We start from the raw sequence: 8,988 nt of genomic DNA, 5'->3' as shown, positions 1-8,988 counted from the left end.
TAAATAGCAAAACATTAGTTAACAAAACAGAACAAAACAGAAAAGAAAAAGGAGGAAGAAAACCTTACCTGACGCCTGAGGAGGCCCAGCCCACCAGGGGCAGGGTCGTCTTCTTCCTCTGCCTTCTGGCAGAGGGGAGATCGACCACGGCGGGCCCCTCCACCTCCTGCTTCGCCGTGGCGAGCTCCAGAGCCCCCGAGACAGCGCGACAACGGGGATAAGCTCCCCAGGGTCTCCTCTATCCATTCCCCAGCATCGTTTTCCCTCTCCTCTCGGATCTTGCCCTCCCTCCTGCTGCCGCCATTAGAGCCGAGCTCGAGCTCGAGCCGCAGCGCTTCTAGCCACGGGAACATTCCTCCGAGTAGTCCGTTAGCTCCACCTCGTCACGCCGGTCCTCTCTGCAGAAGCCGAAGCTTCCCCGAGCTCTGCATCGCCCCAACGCCGTCGTCTTCCACCTCCGGCCGCCGGAACTCTCCCGTCGATTCGCTCCCTCCGGCGCACCCCCGAGCCCCTCAGCAGCACCATCGGAACCGCCGTGAGCTCGTCATCGTTTCCCCTCTCGCCCCACGCTCTTTCGTGCATCGTAGCCCCGTTCCCCACCAAGGCCGAGAGCACCTTGCCGCCGGTCATGTCGTCGCCGTCGCTATGGTGTCAGATCCACACGCTCGAGCTAGGGATCGAGCTCCTGGAGCCTCCAGGAGTGTGATGAGCCCTCCAGCTGCCCTCCCCGTGTCCTAGAGCCATCGCTCGTAGAAGGCCGAGCTTCGGCCGCCGCTTCGGCTCGTCGCCGGCGCCTCTCCCGGCGACCCTAGCTTCCCCTGATGCCCCTGCTAGATGCGGCGTTGCACCAGCTAACCGTAGCTCCTTTCTGCGCCCAAAACCGACGGCCTATGCGCTGTCTAGCTCTCTCCGGAGAGCCCTCGGCCGTGCCCGTGGTCGCCGCCGGCCCTGCTCCGGTGGGGGTCGACGTGGCAAAGCTAACCCGGCAGCTTAGGGGCTTAATCACTCGCTGACAGTGGGCCCAAGGCCAAGTCAAACCCCAATTAGGGTTGGTCAGCGCGGGATTAGTCCCAGAGAGGCTGACCAGTGGGGCCCCCCTGTCAGGTTTGACCTGAACAGGTCGGCTGACTTGCTGACGTCAGTCTGATGCAATGAATAGAATTTCCAGTATAAAACTAATTCCAGGAAATTGCTAAAACTTGTAAAAATCATAGAAATTAATCTGTAACTCCAATGAAAATAATTTATATATGAAAAAGTATCAGAAAAATTCAAGGATTCTAATTATGCTATTTTCAACTATGTTTGAAAAAGTTACAGATCCCTAAAATGTGGAATAAGGATTAATTCAATTCCTATAATCACTTTATAAATGGAATTTGGAAAATATTCAAATTACAATATGGTTGCCATGATCACACACTGTCCTAATTACAAATCAGTACATTAACATGACATTTCATGCATGCTAACATCAAGTTGATCTGAGCATCAGGTCGAATCAATTAAACCGGTATCCGAGAATACCCCGTTTGAATTGCTATTCGATTGTGATTAAATCAACTCTAAACCTAATACATGTTGAAAATAATAACTTATCACTTTGCATTCTCATGCCATGCTCATGCATCATTTTGATTGCATATGATTGTTATTGAATGCTACCATTCTTTTCGGTAGGCTCCGCACCCTCGGATTCCACCGAATATCCGTCTGACGGATATCGTTCCTCCTCTGAGCAACAAGGCAAGCAACCCTTTTGATCATCCCGATAATTCCCATGTTCTTGCTCCTGCACTTATTTATTGCATTAGGATCAAATGCTTCAACTGCTTTTGCCACGTTAGTTGAACCCACTTCCTTTGCATGACCTAACCTTGTCACAGTAAATAGCCGAACCTTGCAACCTAGCATACCTGATAGTTGCTTGAGCTATGATGTGCCTTATCCTGCTATGCATGCTATGCTTAGAGTTTGTATGGTCTGTCATCTGGGAGATGAACAGAATTGTGAGAATGTGTTCGGTGAGCAAAGGTTGTGTGTTGAACTTGATTTGGTAAAGGTACCGGTGAAAGGCTGTGTAGGAGTACATGGCGGGTTGTTTCATTGGAACCGTCCCTAGGAACTGAGTTCCGTGTATGTAATCCAAGACTAGATACTACCACATGCTGGGCCCTGAAATATGACCCCGCTCGGCCTATTAATCGCGTAGTACTCGGTCCAGGAGTTGCAAGTAGTTTCTGGTGTTTATAGTAATGCTGGAGGCCGTGCATGGTGCTGACCTGAGAGGTGGACCGTGATGCGGTAGGCAGTGGCACGGTGTACCAAGTGGCACCCGGATGGTGGGCTTGGGAACCCTGCGCACATCGTTTGAGGCCGTGGCGGAAACCTCGGCCGGACTTCCGTACGGGTTACTCTCAGATACGCGATAAACCTGGACTAGGTACTAGTGAGGTTAACGGTCGTGGCCGACTCCCTCGCTGGGCTTCCGCTTGAAGGTTGCCGAGGTGCATGACATGCACATGGCGATAAGTGGCGAGAGCGTGTGTGACGAAGTACACCCCTGCAGGGTTATGATCTATTCGAATAGCCGCGTCCGCGGATATGGACTACTTGGAGACATATGTTATTCATAGATAACTTCAACGACTACTCATAAAATTGCCAAGATAAGCGTGAGTGTCGTGGACGGCATTTCCGTAGGGAGACGGAATGATTCTACGATAGTGTATTGTTGTGGTGCTAGTGGACTCGTGTGCGAGAAATCGAGTTGTCAAAATTATTTAAAAATGCAAGTTGTCTAGCCACGAGTCAAATGCTGACTTTCCGCATGAAACCCCACAATACCTTTTTGATACCTTGCATGAGTAGTTAGTCATCCTAAAGTCTTGCTGAGTACCTTCGTATTCATGTTTGCTTAATACATGTTGCAGAGGTTGCTAATGACCCTAATGGAGGGTTCTTCGTAGACATCGACGACGACGAGTAGCTGGTGTCCCAGCTACGATCTGGCCCTACGTTGGATCTGTAGTGTAGTCAGGCCATGTGCCTTCTAGTTGCCGTGTCTGTACTCAGACAGTTTATAACTCTTCCGCTGGCTTGTAACTGAATGACTGTTATTATGGGTCGTGAGACCCTTAATGTGTAATATTATGTGTGTGGCTCTTCCGAGCCTCTTAAATAAAGCTTGTATGTTTATGGTTATGTTGTGATGCCATCGATGTATCTATACATATCGGTATGCCATGCGTACGTGTGTCTTACTTGATATGTATGGGGTTCGAATACCTAGTCGTGAACTTTAGTAGCACTCCTTACAAGGAAATGCCCCTTTGTGATCCAACGAGCCTTGGTAGTTCGCTACTGCTCCGGACACATTGGTTGACCGGCATGTGTCCTTCTTAGCTGCTGTGTCTGTCCCCTTTGGGAAATGTCACGCGACGTAATGGAGTCCTTGTAGCTTGCTACGACTCGTCTACGTTCGCTGATGACCGACACCTGCTTTGTTGGGTCATGTATGCCTGTCCTTGTGCGGTACTGCCACTTTGGTTTATGACTAGACATGTCGATCCAGGTTCTTTGACATTGGAATGCTAGCAACACTATTGCATACGTGAGTCAAAAGACGCAAACGGTCCCGGCTAAGGTAAGGCTGCAGCCGTGGAGTTAACCGTGCGTGAGACCGCAAAGGGATGCGATGTGTTACAGGCTGGATTCCTATGGCTTAGGATCGGGGTCCCGACAGCGTTGGTATCAGAGCCTGACTGACTGTAGGATTACTAAGCCAAACTGGTCGAAGTTGAGTCTAGAATTTCTTTAGTTATATATAAGGGAATTGTTTGTGGAAGGGAACGTAAGACTCTTGTTCTCTTCTCAAGATATTCTATTCTGGTCATCCTCGTCTTTTTTGCGGGAATTAAGGACTAGGTTACTCATCTTCTCCTAGGCTCGTGTTCTGATCGGTAGATTATAGGACTACGGGTCAAGAGATATGTGGTTTCTGTCATTCCTAGGAAAAAGGAAGTAGGTTTGATGATCAGAGAGTTGAGCTTGATAGTTGAGTGGTTACGCTATTCCATTTTTGGGTTGTCTCAAAATTTGTTTTTGAGCATTTACAGCCATTATGCTGCCCAATTTTGTATTCGGAGCTCTAATGCTTTTGCATTACTCTCTATTTACAGATGTCTGGCCGTCCTTCTCGTCAGGTGGTACGTCTGACCAGGTGCATTGATGTGCCGAGTCATACGGCCATGCTGGTCAGGGTGATGTCGGTGTGCGGTTACCGCTGGTACCCCGAGTACACAGTGGAGGAACAATACCGAGACTTCAACCAGAGCCAGTACATCTGTACTGTTAGGGTATTTCCAGATTACCCTGGAGCGGAGAAGCCAATCCATTGGTCCTATGGGTTGGGGGTCACTGTTGACATGGCAGTACAGGATGCTGCCTATTCAATGATGACCATTATGAGAGCGAGACATGCACTGCTGCAGAATTCAGAGTTCTGCTATGTTCCGGCCTCTCAGCCTGGTGAAGAGGGATACCTCAGTGGAGTCTATTTTGATTCTTCTATGGAGGATCCACTACTGCAGTCCACTATTGAGATGCTAGAGAACAGAGACAGGGATGCTCGTGCTCTCCGCATGGAGCTTTATGCTACCCGTGCCCGTCTGTGGACAGCTTTGACGTAGCTGGCACCGGTAGTCCAGACAGGGTATGGAGAGATGGAGATGCTGAACCCTGTTAGGACCCATCTTCCGGCCCACGTTGACTGGCCAGCTATAGGAGGAGTCACACCTCTTCGGGGACCCCTCTTACCACCAGTCAGGGGACCAAAGCCACATCCGTGTCCTTACGGATCCCAGGGATCTCAGGCTAGAGTGTTTCCTGATCCGCAGGTTGAGCTTCCAGGTCATGGAGGTAATCTCTATGAGATGTTCTATGCGGATGCCTGAGCTGTGAGCGGAAGTATAGGATGGTAGTAGCCGTACGTTCACAGTCCTGCATGACTTGTGAAGTATGCATGTAATGTGAAATGAATTCCGGAGGCCTAGATAAATAATGTATAGGAAGCTTGTAAGCCTCTGATGAGTAGTTTCATAAATTCAGTAGTTTGCGCTTCGGTTAAGGTTGTATTGAACTATGTAAGGGTGTGTATGAACCATGGTGCATAAATAGCAGTTGCTTGTTACCATGTTGTTCGGATATTCATTTCCGCATTCCGTGTGTTCAGTACATTCTTAATCCATAGCTAGTATTGATATGATGTTGGTCTAAGCTATGAGTTTGTTTGTCAGGATGGTGTTCACCAGGTTGAACCGTGCCCCTGCTCATGAGCAAGGTGAGGGTAGTCAAGCGTCGCAGGAAGACCTGCCTCACCCGCCTTCTCTGGTGGAAGTGATGCTTGAGGCAGAAAGAAATAAAAGGGAGACCAATCGACTACTAGAGCGTATTGAGCAGAATACGGCTCGACGGCCTAGGAATGCCGTAGTGTCCCTCAATGACTTTGTGAAGCTGAATCCTCCAAAGTTTCATCATTCCGTCGATCCCCTCGACGCTGATGACTGGTTGTGCAGCATCTCACGCAAGATTCGCTCTGTGAATGTGTCTGAGGCCGACAAGGTGACCTTTGCGGCGTATTTCCTGGAAGGACCCGCCAATCTGTGGTGGGAGAACTTTGAAGCTATGCGTCCCGCTGAACCAGTGGCCACATGGGCAGACTTCAGTGCAGCTTTTCGTCTGCACCATATTCCAGAGGGCCTGATGGACAGAAAGAGAGAGGAGTTCTGTACCTTCACTCAGGGCAAGTTGTCTGTGGATGCCTATAGCCGCGAGTTCGGTAACCTCGCCCGCTATGCAACAGAGGAGGTGTCTACTGACGCCAAGAAGCAAGCAAGGTTTCGTAAGGGTCTGAGCCCTGAGCTCCGTCGTGATCTGCGCCTCCATGAGTGTGCAAGCTTTCAAGCCCTGGTCAACAAGGCGATCAGTGCCGAGACTGGTCATACTGACTTCGAAGCCACAAGGAAGCACTCCCGTGACTTTGGCTCGTCTTCTGGTTTCGCGTTTCCAAAACGCAGGCTGTGGGTTCCAAACAGTTCTCTGCCAGCAAGATACACTCCGAGGCCATCCTACGTGGCGCCTCAGACGAATCAGGCCAAACCTCCAGCAAAAGCTTATGGTGGTCCAGCTAGCAATGCTGCACCACGTGCCAACCAAGTGATATGCTACAAATGTGGAGAACCAGGGCACTATTCCCGTGAGTGTCCTCAGAATGTGGGTGCCAAGCAACCCGGAAAGTCCGTCGGGCAAGCCAAGTCGGGCAAAGCTTACTATGTGAAGCCAACTCCTGCACGTGGCCGTGTGAACTATGTGTCAGCAGAAGAAGCTGCATAGGATCCCGACGTCATGCTGGGTACGCTTCTTGTTAATCATCACCCAGCGTCCGTTCTCTTTGACACTGGGTCTTCTCATTTCTTCATTTCAGAAAGTTATGCACAGTTGCATAACATGTCTTTTTGTGATATGCCAATCCCATTGGTTGTCCAAACCCCTGGTAGTAAATGGCAAACCTCTAGGATAACCTATGACAATGAAATTCTAGTAGATAGGCTAGTTTTTCTAGCCTCGTTGATAGCCTTGAAATCCTCGGATATTAATATCATCTTGGGCATGGACTGGATGTCAGCTCACTCTGCCAAGATTGATACTCATTCTAGAAATGTCCAGCTTACCCATCCCTCGGGTGAGATAGTAAATGTCTCTACTCGAGTTGCCAAATGCCAACTCTATTCTCTAAATGCCAACCCTCTTCCGGAACTTGAAGACATTCCGGTAGTCCGTGACTTCCCAGATGTTTTTCCAGAGGAACTGCCAGGAATTCCACCTGACAGAGATGTAGAGTTTGTAATAGATCTTGTTCCGGGAACTGTCCCAATAGCGAGAAGACCATATAAGATGGCACCCCTGGAGCTAGCCAAACTTAAAAAGCAACTAGATGAGGCCTTGAACAAGGGTTTCATTCGTCCTAGCTCTTCTCCTTGGGCTTGTCCCGTCCTCTTCGTCAAGAGGAAAGACGGAACGGATCGGATGGTTGTAGATTACCGACCAGTTAATCTGGTCACCATTAAGAACAAGTATCCGCTCCCCAGGATCAACGATCTGTACGATCAGCTCGCTGGATCCTCAGTCTTCTCCAAAATGGATTTGAGGTTGGGATACCATCAAATCAAGATTAAGAACGGGGACATTCCAAAAACGGCTTTTGTTACTCGTTATGGCCAATATGAGTACACCGTTATGTCCTTCGGTTTAACCAATGCCCCAGCCACCTTCTCTCTACTGATGAATTCAATCTTCATGGAGTATTTGGACAAATTCGTCGTGGTATACCTCGATGATATTCTCATCTACTCGAAGAATGAACAAGAACATGCCGAGCATCTAAGGCTGGTATTGATGAAACTTCGAGAGCATCGCCTTTATGCCAAATTTTCAAAATGTGAATTCTGGTTACCAGAAGTGACCTATCTAGGCCACATAATCTCTGGTAAGGGTATTGTTGTCAATCCCGAGAGAGTTCGAGCTGTCCTTGATTGGACCCAACCTGAATCGGTTAAGCAAGTTAGGAGTTTTCTTGGTCTAGCGAGCTATTGTCGCCGCTTCGTCGAGAATTTCTCCAAGGTTGCAAAACCTCTAACTGAACTCCTCAAGAAAGATAAAAGGTTCGAGTGGACACCACAGTGTGAGCATAGTTTTCAGAAACTGAAAAGACGCCTGACTTCCGCACCTGTGTTGCTACCACCAGATTTTTCTAAGGACTTTGTTATCTATTGCGACGCCTCGCGACAAGGATTAGGTTGCATTCTCATGCAAGATCGTCATGTGATCGCATATGCATCTCGACAATTGCGTCCACATGAGGATAACTATCCCACACATGACCTTGAGCTTGCAGCTGTGGTCCATGCACTAAAAACCTGGCGACATTACCTTCTGGGTAATCGTTGCGAAATATTCACCGATCACCAAAGTCTGAAATATATCTTCACCCAACCGGATTTGAATCTCAGGCAAAGACGGTGGGTTGAGTTGATCTCGGATTACGACTTAGGGATAACTTACACCCCCGGGAAGGCCAATGTTATGGCCGATGCGCTAAGTCATAAATCTTATTGTAACAATTTGATGCTACAACAAGGTCAACCACATCTCCATGAGGACTTTCGGAAGTTGAATCTTCATATTGTTCCTCAAGGATTCCTTTCTACCCTGGTGGCGAAGCCTACTCTTAAGGATCAAATTATAGCTGGCCAAAAGCGTGACAAGGGTATATCACGGATCAAGGAGAATATTTTTAGCGGAAACGCTAAAGAATTTTCCATGAACGATCAAGGTGTTGTGTTATTCCAGAATCGTTTAGTGGTTCCTAAGAACTCACATCTAAGGCAGTTAATCCTTAAGGAGGCTCATGATTCTCCTCTCACCATTCATCCTGGTAGTACTAAGATGTATCAGGACCTACGCCAGAGGTTCTGGTGGACTAGGATGAAGAGAGAAATTGCTGAGTTCGTTGCTAACTGCGACGTTTGTCGTCGAGTTAAGGCAGAACATCAAAGGCCTGCTGGCACCCTTCAACCTCTAGCTATTCCTGAATGGAAATGGGATAAAGTTAGCATGGATTTCGTTACCGGATTTCCCAAGACCAAGAAAGGGAATAATGCTATTTTTGTGGTCATTGACCGTCTTTCCAAAGTGGCTCATTTCCTCCCTGTTCGTGAGAGTATAACAGCTAGCCAGCTAGCAGAGTTATATATCTCTCGAATAGTGTCTCTTCATGGTGTTCCCCTGGAAATTAACTCGGATCGTGGAAGTATCTTTACTTCTTGCTTCTGGGAAAGTTTTCAGAATGCCATGGGGACTCACCTATCTTTTAGCACTGCTTTCCATCCCCAATCAAGTGGTCAAGTAGAAAGAGTGAATCAAATTCTA

The sequence above is a fragment of the Hordeum vulgare genome, chromosome 5H (genome assembly GCF_904849725.1).
Source record: "Hordeum vulgare subsp. vulgare chromosome 5H, MorexV3_pseudomolecules_assembly, whole genome shotgun sequence".
Lineage (NCBI taxonomy): Eukaryota > Viridiplantae > Streptophyta > Magnoliopsida > Poales > Poaceae > Hordeum > Hordeum vulgare.
This window is presented reverse-complemented; position numbering follows the sequence as displayed.